Below are 13985 nucleotides of genomic sequence, written 5' to 3' on the forward strand. Positions count from 1 at the left end.
AAGTTGCTACTTAAGTCCTCTTAGGATATAATAATGTAGAAATTCTAATATATATGTCCTACGACTGAAAGCCCAAATGTAGCCTAAAACTCATTTTTCAAAGGAAGATACTCAAAACTGAAGTATTCTAACAAAAGTATATCTTGTTTATTATAGACAAAGTAAAATGGTTGAAAAAAATCATTTACAGCATCTGTTGTTTCAACGAATTAAGAGCCTTAAATTATTCTTACAAATGGTTTATGCAAGGCGCAAGGTTTAAGATTGCTAAGAAACACTAGCTTTTTAAAATTTTGAACAATACAATCTTATCTTCATAATTGAATAATTCAATCCTGTCTCATAATTTAGTGACTTATAAATATAACCCAGAACTCTTTCTTTGCTAAATTTGAGCAGTAGTATGCAAAGACTCAGGAGTTACCACCAGCGTGCTACATTATCAAACGTGATTCCTTTCTAGGACTGGCAGATCATGATTCTTCTCTTAAGATGGGAAGGACCTTCCTTGTCAAAGGTTCGTAACATTCTGGGATTTCCGTAGGCAGTCACTGTATTAGCAATACTCATTAATGAGATTTAAATCAATGAGAAGGCACCCAGGAGAAGTTACACCAAGGCCCTTTGGAGCTGATTAAAACCGACACAATGAAAACCACAGACACGCGTTATTATAAGAAAGCCACACATACACACACGACACACACATAATACACACAATTAACTTCTCCTAAAGGAAAATCTGAAAATTATAACAAAAAACAAAATAATAAAGGGATAATAAGCATACAGAAGCTAAAAAATATTCATATGCTATAAAACTGAGTGGGAATAAAACACTTCAGGTATAAAGCTTAACAGAACTTTTTTTTGTTTTTTTAAAGGGCCTCCTCACTGTTTTGTTGCCATTTAACAGTTGGCTTTTCAATGGCATAATCCAAAGGCAGAGTGGGGTACTCAATCGCTTTATCCGATAATACGAACAAAGAAGCTGGAACCGTCATGACCTGGAGTGCGCGGAGAGGATTCCATCTCAATAGTACACTGCGTGTTCCCTTGAGAGTTGCACAACTGTTGGATTAAAATCAAATGTATTTCCCTACAAAATGAGAAACAAGGATGGAGTCGATTACCTGAAGGCAAACCCAGTCACACAACGGAGTCTTTACTACTGCAAATGCAGCAGAAGAGCGAAGTAGGAGGGCTACATTCTACAATTATCAGCAGCACTCCACAAACAACATTGTAGCTCTCAATTACCTGGAGAGACTGTCACATCTGTGCACAGCAGCCACAGCTGCGACCCCAGGCACAGAACCAACGTGTTCACACCCTTGAAAAAACATCCTATCGATTATCATCTACTAATGCTGAACATAATGACGGGAAGAGTGCAAAGAGTCTGCGTTGTGTTTAAATACATGTCTTTACGTTGTGATTTCCGCAGGGTTTAGTATGTCTTTTTTGTTGTTGTTGTTGGATGCATAGTTTATGTAACCATCCAAAACTAGTGTGCATTCTTTAGTATTTATTGAATTAAATGAGGAAAACAAACGATAGATACAAAGTAGTCTGTGGAACCATTCATAAAATTCACCATGATGTTTAAGAATCACTTATTTCTGGGGCGCCTGGGTGGCTCAGTCAGTTAAGCATCCGACTCTTGATTTCAGTTCAGGTCATGATCTCACAGTTCATGAGTTCGAGCTCTGCCTCAGGCTCCGTGCTGACAGTGAGGAGCCCACTTGGGATTCTCTCTCTCTCTCTCTCTCTCTCTCTCTCTCTCTCTCTGTCGCTCCCCCACTCACTTTCTCTCTCTTAATAAACATTTTTGTAAAACAATCATTTATTTCAAAACCCTGAGAAAGAAAGCTGTCCTAACTTTAAAAATCCCACGTTTGAGACACTTATTACTGCTACCTGAACTGTAAAAGGAGTATACATCTAATTAATTGGTCTTTAGTATAAAAGTATAAAACTCCAAGCAATCAATCAAAGAAAATGATAGATTCAGTCCTGTAACAGTACTTTCCCATAATCAGTTTATGTCACACCTACTTTCAGGTGAAAATCACAGGACCATTTAATATTAAATTCGCTAGAGAGGAAGAAAGATTGGATATATTCAAATCTATCAGTATCTCCTTACTAACTGTCGACACTTAGGTAACATCTTCCATGTGCAAGGTACTGTTCTAAGTACTTCACATGTACTAAATTATCAATTTCTAAAACAACCCATAAGAAAGACCCGATTATTTTTTTAATTTATTTATTTTGTGAGAGACAGAAAGAGGGAAAGGGAGGGGTAGAGAAAGAGGGAGAGAAGAGAAGCCCAAGCAGACTCCGCACTGTCAGCACAGAACCCACCATGGGTCATGACATGATGACCTGAGCAGAAATCAAGGGTGGGTTGTTTGACTGACTGAGCCACCTATGCACCTCAAGACCGATTTACAGATGAGGAAACTGAGTTACAGGAAAATGAGGTGCCTTGTTTTCCCCTTAAGACCACACAGCTAGGAAAAGCTAAAGCTGGGCTTTTGAAGAAGGCATTCGGTCTCCCAGGCTCTGACAGTCTATTACGCAGTTAGTATCTAAGCTATTCTCCCAAGAAGCAAATGTTTGGGGTGTTATCTCCATACTGAAAAGTTACAAATCTGGAAAATAACATGAGTTTATATTATAAACTAATCTAACTTATTTTAAAAAGTTTATTAGCATGTATACATACTAAGGAATATGATTCCTTTTATACGTTGCCTTTAAAAAATTTATACAGTGCAGCAATTTTTTTTATTAATTTAAAAAGAGATACATTGGGACTCCTCTTTGAATTCAGCATTTCTGTTAGAACTCATTTTCATATTCATTAATCACTAATGTTTTGGGATACCAATGAGATCTATACCATATTTAATAGTATACTGCTGTCTCTTGGGAGTGGATTTTATTTTTTTGAAAAGTCAAAATGCATTTTGAGCCAAGCCAGGTGTGTGAAGTGATAGGAAGAAATAGTTCGTACACTTTTTGGCAAAACAGTAGTACCTACCTTCTTATCCATTACTGATTATAAAGATAATTCCAGTGAGAAGTTTCGAAAATGATTCAGCAATATCCTCACCACTAGAATGTGTAGTTTTCCAAAATGACTACTTTAAAAGATGGTCTTATTTGCATTAATTGCACTAATTCTGAAAGTTTGGTTTTAAAAATCACATTACCTTGTAGGTCTATGTCATAATCTAACATAAATAACGAATTAGGATTTTTAATGGTATTTTAAAATATGAATATGCAGCATTATGATATATATTAAGTTGTGGAACCTGAATAATAAAAAAAAAATCCACCATACTTTAGAGGTGAAATTAAACTCTGGTGCCCTCTGAGGGCACCTGGGTGGCGCAGTCGGTTATCTGACGTGGGCTCAGGTCATGATCTCACGGTTCATGGGTTCGAGCCCCACCTGGGTCTCTGCTGGCAGCTCAGAGCCTGGAGCCTGCTTCGGATTCTGTGTCTCCCTCTCTCCCTTCCCTTCCCTTCCCCTCCCCTGCTTGCACTCTGTCTCTCTCCCTCTCTCAAAAATAAATAAACATTAAAATTTGTTTTTTTAAATATCCATGACTGGAGGAATTGGTTTCCAGCACTCAACAAAAATTTTTTAAAAAGAAGAAAAAGAGAGACAGTGACTGTTCAAAACAGAAGTAAATGATGCATAGTTCACATATTGTTCAAATTTTACTAAAAATTCCCAGTACCTATTTGTTAGATAAAAACACGCAACGACCAGACAGATCTTGAAACACCTGCTTCCACTAGCAAGTAGCCTCCACTGTACTATCTTTAGCTCGGGTCAAATTCTCACTCTCCCAACAAACGAGTGGCTCTTACACATCGCCCTCATCTTACTATACCTTCAGCGCTTCCCCTCATCGTTCTTTCCCCACGATTACCTATTATCAGCTTTGAAATAAAATCCCCCTACAGCAGGAAAGGCAGACTCCTCCAATGTGGTCTCGGGCACAACCTTCCGCCAATTGTTTCCTCTCAATTTACGTCTGCAGTAATACTATGCACTGGTGAGTCTCAAGTACCTCAAAGAAAATTTCTTTAGAGCACGGATCATGATATAATCTTTATAATGTAATCTAAGACTCAAGCAGATAATTATTCTCCAGCATTTAATAACTACCTTCAAACTCATTTCCAGGCATTTATTTCGTGCCGTTGCCAATCTTGATCTGCATGTTTCTGAAGGTCAAATTCTGGACTTTCCTTCTTTCAAACAAAACACACACACATGCACACACACACTCTAGCGATAACCACTAAATAAATAAATTCATTACCTGGGTATCTGCTGAACTGGTCATAGATAACATTTTGTTACATTTCTCCCATCGTTGTTATTGGTTTTATTATTGCAGATTTGTCCTCACCAACAGACAGAATGAGATTTGTTCTTACTCCTAATCCTCAAAGAAATCTCTCTTTCTCTACCAAAATTGCTGCTTTGGTTATTTCACCACTAGGGGAGTAAAACCAGGAAGAGCAACAAACAGTTATCTGTTGGCCCTTTGGGGGGAAAGAGAAATTTTTACACCAGCTCGGATGGTTGTAAGTGAATTTAAAATATTGACACAAGATTGGCAGCTGCCCACAGTCGGCCTGAAAGGTTTACTACTGGCAGGAACTCCCAGCAGCTGCTTGTTTGAAACGTGAGAAAACATTTGGACAGTTAGGATAGCCTGATTTCCCCCTTAAAATCTGTTTGGCAAAACTTCCTGGCAGTTCATATGATCCTGTGAAAGGCTTTTTAAAAAGTGTTCACTTCTCGACACAAAACTTGTTCTGCCAGTGTAGACGGTATTTTCAAAAGCGTTGTTTTAAATTCACGATCTTTTTATTGCTAGCTAATATTTTTCCTTTAGCCAATACACACGTAAAAATGGACGGCAAGACCTGTTTTTATAATAAAACAATGAAATGATCCATCGTGCAATAGTTAAGAGATTACCAGTGCCCTCCTTGAAAGTTAACTTTCTTATACCAAGTAGAGATTAGAACAGAGACCATGATGCACATCTTCATCAGTGAGTTCAAACTCTCTTTTAAGAAACGACTCTAACAATGCTAGGATTTACAGAACTCGTTCTTAAGCACTAAGGTCAATTTGCAGGAACAGTTCAAACATCTTAACTTAGTTCTGCAACAGTCAATGTTAAAAACCAGCATGAACCTTCTCATTCATCCATGTACTCTGCATAAAATAACCACTGCTCAGGGATGTGTAATTTGTGTACTCAACTTTTACAATAATTTTCTGAGCATTTCCTTTCCTTAATGGGTGTTCCTCTCTCACTTTAACTGCTTTCCTCTCATCCACTTTCAAGGATGTCATGGCCTCAGCATTGCTACCCCTTATCTAAGGCAGAGCAATCTAAAGGATATTGATTTATGATGGCTATGTAATTTACACACTCTGCAATTTTCCTGTATGATTTATTCAAAGAATAGATTGTACATTAAGCTTGGCATTCATTAAGCTGGCCCATTCCAGTTTCATATTAATCCTGTATCAGATATGTTTGGAAGTTTTATGCATTTAGAGCATGTACAGTTGTTTGGCAGATTTTAAAGTATATGCAAAATCTTAGTAACCCTTTAGAAACATTTGCACTGAAACACCGAATGAAGGCCATGACACCAGTAAGATGGGATAACATCGAGATAGAACACAGCCACTGTATATGAGAATGAGTTACTCAGTGAATATGACTTTTAAGAAGTTGATAAATTTCAACACATTTTTTCTTTTCATTAACATAAACATAAGAAAATTGTATGACCTATCCATTATTAATAAACGTAAGCTAAATATATTCTTAAATCTATGAAAAAAAATCTACTTTTCAGCATTCTGCTATGTTTGTCTGAAAAAAGAAACCTGGATCACAATATTTGATGTTAAATAACACAATTGAAAACTCTAAAGTTAATAATAATAATAATAATAATAATAATGGATACCATATACATTTTCTACTATCAACTTAATATTCTTGGTAAACTTTTAAGAAATTATCTCTATTATTTTGGATTTGCTAATGAACAGGGAATTGTTAATTATTAAGCTTTTGTCAACAACTGAGAAAATATAAAACATAAACCTATAAGAGGATTATCCAGATTCTTAACAATAGCCCTCATGTACATCAAAGAAAAAGAAAAGGAGCCCTCAGGTCAGTTCATGTATGCATCTTTTTTCATCTGGTCAAAGCTGAATTCAAATTCATATAAAGCTCCTCATTTGTTCAAGTCCATACTCCAAAAGTAAAGCAAATCTTTTCAAAGATGTCAAGTGTTCAGCAGAAGGTGGCATCATTGTGCATAGATTGATGCCTCTAATTCCATATGTGACTTAAAAGAAAATTGCCAGCAAACTGACAACCTGAGTCAGCATTTCATCTCATTTCCTTTATTTTTGGAATGAGAAGGAAATTAAGTGAAGATGCAGACAAAAACATGGGCTTTCATTTAAGACATCAGTAGAAAAGAACAGGATCAAGGGCATTTAAGATAATGAGAACCTGACTCTACACAAATGAGTTCTATGAAAGTGTCCCTGACACAGGCTCACGATGATGCTGTACAAACTAATATTTATATTTATGCTTTGATTGCAATATGTAGAGTGTCATTTCAATGTTCTGAACAGTGATGTGCCATGGAACGCCATAGAAAAAAGGGGGGGAACGAAAGGCAAGGTGTGGGAGCAGGATGGAGGGGAACACTCAACTTGTAACTTAAAATATTATTTTCTAATTTAATCACAAATATACTGTATCACATATTTGAGAGCTGGCTAAAGGTTCAATCTGGCAATGTGCTTATTGTTTCCAATGCAGAAAAGACTCATGCTAATTCCGTGCATTAAAATTATTTAAAAATTAATAATTCTTCAAATAGTCACAGAGTTTTGACTGCTCACTCACTGAACTACAAAAACAAAAGCTGACATCTGATTAAGTTATGGTAGCCTGCAATAAATCATTTGAAGTCATTTATTTGGAAATGGAACCTTTTATAACCTTTTCTATTTTTAAAACATATCAATCTAATCAATTTAATTTTCAGCACAGATATTGCTTTTCTCTCCCTGTCAAAATGTACAACGGGATTTCTGCTAAATAGAAGTAATTAATTTTTAACTACAGAGGTAAAGAACTCTGCTATTTAAGGATTTAATTTTATTATTATTTTTAATGTAGCAATGTCCTGATGGTTATTATTTGGCTGAGTGAATTGAAGTGAGGCTCCCTGGGCAGCTGCTGACATAATGACTGATTGTGTGCAGAGCTGAGAATGTGAATGATAAATTTTGAAAGGCTATGGAATTTGTGAATAACAAAAGTAGCTACAGTTCCTAAAATCTAACCATTTGTTCTTGGCAACAAAAGAAGACTCAAAGGCTTTTGTTTAATGAAATGATTCACAAACAGGAGACACAGGAATTAAGGGTTATCTCTACCAGCACAATCCAACAAGCAGCTTGTGTGCCAAAGTAGATGGATCACAAATGCAGGCTGGTTAACATGATATAAATGGAATTAGTCTGATTCTATTCCCCTTAATATTATTATGATAGTCTCATGACAGCTTTCTTAATGTCTTCATGCTTTTGTGCAAGGAAAAAAAAAAGCACATAGAAATAGGAATCATTAAATAACTTTTGCATGGACAGGTTAATGATTAATTCAAGAATATTCAATCATTAAAATACACTCGGGGGGGGGGGCACCTGGGTGGCTCAGTCGGTTGAGCGTCCGACTTCGGCTCAGGTCATGATCTCATAGCTCATGAGTTCGAGCCCCGGGTTGGGCTCTGTGCTGACAGCTCAGAACCTGGAGCCTGCTTCTGCTTCTGTGTCTCCCTCTCTCTCTGGCCCTAACCCACTCGCATTCTGTCTCTGTCTCTGTCAAAAATAAATAAACATTAAAAAAAAATACACTCAGGGGTACCTGGGTGGCTCCGTCGGTTAAGTGTCTTACTCTTGGTTTCAGCTCTGGTCATGATTTCACGGTTCATGAGATTGAGTCCTGCATTGGGCTCTGCGCTGACAGCACAGAGCCTGCTTCCAATTCTCTCTCTCCCTCTCTCTCTCTGCCTCTGCCCCGCTTATATGCTCTTTCTCTCCCAAAATAAATTTAAAAACATAAAAAAAAGTACACTCAAATTAGTTTGTAATGAAAGTGTCATAAATTGTAAAAAAAGATGTTTAAAAAAGAACTGAAATCCTTAGGTATAATATGTACTAGCTATGTGATCTTGAGGTGCTGATTCTTCTTAAAGCTCCGTTTCCATACATGTAAAATGACTATCTACAGAATTTAACAAGCCTCTCCAAGTAAAACACAAAACAGAAAGCCTGGCAAACGGTAAGTATATTAATGTTGGTTTCTGGTGGTGGAGGAAACAGTGGTAAAGGTGCCATTCCAGAGGGTATCTTATTTAAGCCTCATAAGAATCTCCTGAGATAATTAAAACAAACCCTTGAAGGGTAGCAGAATATGCCACCCTAAAATACGACTGTAGGAGTTTAGGACATCTCACTCCAAAATATGCTGCTTTGGAATACTAATTATTTTGAGCTGTAGGCACATGAAAAACAGCAAATGCAGGGAGAGGCTTTCTCTGAACTCCAGTAATCTACCTAAAGACAGATTCTCCAGAAGAAACTCATTGTGCCTCCTGGGGAGTTCTGTGAACCAGGGAAGACTGACCATTATCACAAGAGAGGAAGTGAAAAACAGACACCACACCCAAACAAACTTTGTCACAAACTATCACACCTCCCAACTATTTTTCTAACGGCCCATTCATCTGTCCTAAAAGTCATTCACTCTTCCTTTGCCCTGTGGTCCTTCTAGCTGGATTTAGAATGAAACTGACATGAGACAGACGAACAGAAAAAAATCAAATGTAATAGGTATACGTACCAGGAATTCACACAGACATGAAATTCCAAAGGTAATGAGGCAACATGAGCTTATATGAGCTAAGGAGAGAGGCAGGGTCTGAAGACACAGAGAGGAGAAAGCTTATTAGCAAGAAGGTGAAAAGAGATGTTTGGAAAAACAAGGTTGTCCTGTTATGCAGATAACGTTCCCAGGCAAAGGGGAGTCTCCATTAATAGCTCTCTTTCTGGTACAGGCTCTCCTTTCCAATGTAAATTTAGGCAGTTGAGGGGGAGGCAGAGAGCTTTTCCTGCATCTGCTGGGTTTTGATTACTTTTAACTCAAAATAATCTTTATGTCAAAGTGGCCCATCTTGGATAGCCTTCCCTAGACTCTTACACCTCTGTGAGGCCTACATCCCTCTAACTTCTCTAATCAGATGGTACTGAATACTGAATTAGCCCCCTCAGGGAGTTACTCATTTTTCCCTGGGTATTGCCCAGGTACAATTATGTATATGTCTTAATAAACTTCTGCTTTTCCCTTATTGACCTGTCTTTTATCACGTGGGTCTCATCCATGAACTCAGAAGAGTAGAGGAAAAATTAGTTTTCCTCTTATACCCTACATCAGAAATGAGACAATGGGGTAATCTAAGGTAAAAAATAAATACATAGATAAGATGGCAATTCAGTGAGTTCTGTGACACTCAAAAGCCCACCTTTTGGGGCACCTGGGTGGCACAGTCGGTTAAGCGTCCGACTTCAGCCAGGTCACGATCTCACGGTCCGTGAGTTCGAGCCCCACGTCAGGCTCTGGGCTGATGGCTCGGAGCCTGGAGCCTGTTTCCGATTCTGTGTCCCCCTCTCTCTCTGCCCCTCCCCCATTCATGCTCTGTCTCTCTCTGTCTCAAAAATAAATAAACGTTAAAAAAAAATTAAAAAAAAAAACTAAAAGCTTAAAAAAGCTTTATAAAAATAACAAAGCTTTATAAAAATTCAAGGCAGAAACGAAAAATGTGGCAAATTTTTATCATCACTGTTAATAAATTAGAAATTAACTTAAATATTTTTGTTTTTTCCACAGCTTTTCAAAGTACATATAAACTTTCCCATTCTACTGACAAAGGCTTAAAATAAACAATTTCGCATATATTATATAAGGCATAGAGCCAAACTTAAAAATTGATTAGGTTGGCAGTATATTCAATTCAATTAAAGGAACACCAAGAAGAGAGAGAGAGAGAGAGAGCGAGAGCGAGAGCGAGAGAGAGAGAGAGAGAGACTCTCCTTTCCAAAAACACCTCTGGAATCTCTTGAGTAATGATTTTCAACACAGCCACTCAGATCAAAATTATCCAACTTATCTAAGAAGTAAAACAATAGCTTTAAAAAATAAAGTGTTAGCTATGCAATCAAAAAGTATGACAGATAACATCAGATTCAAAAAGTGGCTCAATAATTATGAGTAAGAAATCAATAATAATTTGGATAATGGTGCAATTCTCAATTACAGTGCTATACACTGATCTCTTGTTTTGATGTTGTTTATATTTCTTAAGGAGGTATAGAGAGAATACCAACTACTACAAAAGTGATATTACCTTTTGAAATACCTTGGTGATAGTTTTCAAATAGTATGAGTACCCTAAATGTACTATAATAATGTGTTCATAATTGCATAGATTTAATGAAAGTAACTTTGAAGTAATGAGTCGAAGAATTGACATATAAATTATATATTTGAGCTCTGCTACTTTCACAAAGTAATATTTTATAAACATAATTCAACAAGTTTTGCTTCGTGGAAAGCAAGCTACTTACTTCCAAAAATAAAGGGACACAAAATCTTACCTTATAATGATAATATATTTTGGAAATATAAGAGTCTTAATTTCCAAATGAAGTTTCAAATAAAGACTTTTGCTATTTACACTTTCTCTGTTTTGATGTGAAGTAATCTCAGTTTTCTGGAAAAAGAAGACCAAATAAATCCCTTCAATCTAGTACAGTATGTATCATCCCCACTGTGGATGGATCTTAAATCCTTAAGCAATTTATCTATCAAAATATAAAGCAACGCACTAACTTCCAACTGCTAAATTTTATTTCATGTATCTGCTGAATTTACAAACCTGCTGAAAGGCAAACCGGGGCATCAAAAGCTCCCTCAGGGCTAGGTTTGCAGGCATTTACCAGGGAAGAGCAGCTGACTGTGTCTTTGTTCCCAGCCCCAGACTTTCAGTTAACCTGAGATATTTGTGTAAAAAAAAAAAAAAAAAAAAAAAAAAAGGTAAAGAATCACTTTACCTTCTTTATCTTTTCCTGTGACTCTCAACCTGCTATGTTCTGGGTCTGATTTTCATTGCTGCACTCTGACACAAGTCTACCTCATCACATAATTTGTCAAAGCAACAACAAAAAAACCCAAAAAGATATTAAACTAGTTTTTGAAACCTCTTATGCATTATATGGTGATCAAATCTTTAGCAGGAAACTTGGTGAGGTATGAAAATAGATTTGGGAGGGGGGGTGTCCGAGTGGCTCAGTAGGTTAAGCATCCTACTCTTGATTTCAGCTCAGGTCATGATCTCATGTTCCCCACACTGGGCTCCGTGCTGACAGTGCAGAGCCTGCTTGGGATTCTCTCTCCCTCTCACTCTCTGCCTCTCCCCAGCTGATGCACTCATTCTCTCTCCCTCTCAAAGTAAACAAATAAATAAATAAGTAAACAAGTAAATAAATAAATATCATCTCTTTAGAAAAAAGAAAATAGATTCAGCAGAATCATAGCAATTATTAACTTGATGTTCAGTCACAAAAATTTCAGTACGTTTATTATTTGCTTTATGTTTATGAGGTCTATATTTTATTAATAAAAAAGCATGTATATATTCACATATATACATGTACATTTACAAATATGTTTATTGTTTATCTATTTTTTAATTTGAAAAACACAAAAAGAGCCTAGATTGAGACATACGTAGCCATTAACATTAGACATTATCTGATAACTCCAAATACTAGCTGTACAGAAAAGGAAAGGGGACGAACAGAGTTATGGTGCACATTTTCCCATATTCAAAGAGATTAAGACACCTCTCATTAAAGGGCAGAATATATTTTATAGGCCACTTTATGAACCATGTTTCAACAAATATAAGCTGCTTCTGATTATAAGACAGAACATAATTTTATGTATCGTTAAGGGAAAAAATATGTTGCCAATTAAACTGATGGACTATTATGATGCATCCAATTGCAGATATTCTGAAATATAAATACAATGTAGGTCTTGAAATTGATAAATTACAGTATGTTCTAGTCATTATCTGTTTTATTCTTAAACACCACAAGAGAGCTTTTCATATCCACAAAGTGGAGACTCTGGTGGAAAGAAACTTAGTTACTTGCTCTAGTAACACAACTAGGAGTTAAAATTAATCCCACATTGGCTGATCCCTCCTCAATGCTTACTGCTTCTTAGATCTGAATTATTAACAGACTTGAAATCAGATTCACTTATTTAAAAGTTAGTAAACAAATATTTGGGACCAACAGAATGTTTCTCTACCCAGTGACTTTCTTCAAGGATTATCAATGGATACGGCATTAATCAGAATATTCTTATTGGAATCTAATAATTTCTGATTAACAAATACCGTTGTGATGTAGAAAACACAGGTAAGGTGTTTGCTAATATTATACACAGCACAACTGTGTATATCATAACAAGTAAAATAAGTTCGTAAGTCTGAATTCTGAGTACCTCAGGTCTGTATTTACTTCCATTTACAGGAAAAGGAAGAGTTTTAACATCACTATGAAGAAATGGAAATAAATCCATTTTGGAAATGTCTGAGCAACTGCTTTAAATCATATGGCTTACAGGTGAAATCAAGAAGGCTTTATTCAACATACTGAATACAAACCTAGCAGAAATTATGTTTTATGCAGACCCCTTCCAAAGTGCTATGGTAATCGTGGTTTAAAGGACAAAAAAGAAAAGGGAACACAACTATTCTCTCCACTCCAATTATCTGCACTCTTCCTTCTGATGAGTCAGCTCCATGGCTCTTTTCCCCTCGATACTACAGCACTTGAGTTTGACTTTGGTGTCTTCTACTTCACAAAACCTCCAGCTGCTACATAATGTGTGTCAGCAGTTAACCAACTCTGTTTCTTGTTCATGGCTGCTCTGCTGAGGCGGGTGTTCAGTGTGTGATAACTAGCTATAGATGGGATGGAAACAAAGCCGCGAAAATGGTTCACCTGAGTAGCCTGTGATGTCCCCCAGTACTGTTCCACTGGAGCCTCAAATTGGACAGGCGATCTTAGGAAATTAGGGGTCAGATGACATAGTCAAGCCATTCAGGTACACATTTTGTTAAAATTATCCTTGGTTTGTTGGTCAAGAAGGTTCTATTTGCCTTCCCAGCAGTGCAATCTGAAGACGGGGAGTACTTTGAGAATGGGCATGAAAGAGACCATAAAAAAGCATCTAAAACTCTCCACCTTCATAAACTGGATTATTCCCTGCCTCCCAGCTACCTTCCAGTGTTCAGGACTTTCTCTCTGACTCCGGTCTCTAAGTTTGGTATTTAGCAAAGAAAAGCCCCAAGCAGACCCTCTGTTATGTTATTCACTCCAACACCACCATGCACGGGATGTATAGCATGGTCATGAATGACTATGTTGCAGGCTATCTTGAAATTCATGGGTTTTTTTTTTTACATGTTCAAATTATGGATACACAGTTATACATATACACACAGGCATGTTTTTACATAAACAAAAGATAATTACAAACACGTGCACGCTTGCCATCTAGTTAAACCATAATCTGATTCCCAAATCTTAGCGGTGCTTTCCAGATAAGCCATAGTAAATGTTACTAGTATCATAACTGTAGCCTCAAAACCCCCAGACACTATTCTATGTTATTATGTTTTTTGTCATCACATTTAGAAGACTTTCTCACTGAAATAAACAAACTAGATTAAATTTACTTTCTTTCCCAGAA

General features: G+C 36.8%; 1 protein-coding gene and 1 long non-coding RNA gene across 30 annotated transcripts in view; one reads left to right on the forward strand and one right to left on the reverse strand.

Annotated features, from left to right (window-relative positions):
- Nucleotides 1-1438, forward strand: part of LOC111560185 — a 33263-nt gene extending 31825 nt beyond the window's left edge. The window contains exon 3 of the long non-coding RNA XR_002741871.2: nucleotides 885-1438. This is a non-coding gene — a long non-coding RNA (uncharacterized LOC111560185). The remainder of the gene's footprint in view (nucleotides 1-884) is intronic.
- ADGRL3 (adhesion G protein-coupled receptor L3) overlaps nucleotides 1-13985 on the reverse strand; it is an 823449-nt gene that overhangs the window by 714029 nt on the left and 95435 nt on the right. The window lies entirely within an intron of this gene.

Source organism: Felis catus, chromosome B1 (genome assembly GCF_018350175.1).
Source record: "Felis catus isolate Fca126 chromosome B1, F.catus_Fca126_mat1.0, whole genome shotgun sequence".
Taxonomy (NCBI): Eukaryota; Metazoa; Chordata; class Mammalia; order Carnivora; family Felidae; genus Felis; species Felis catus.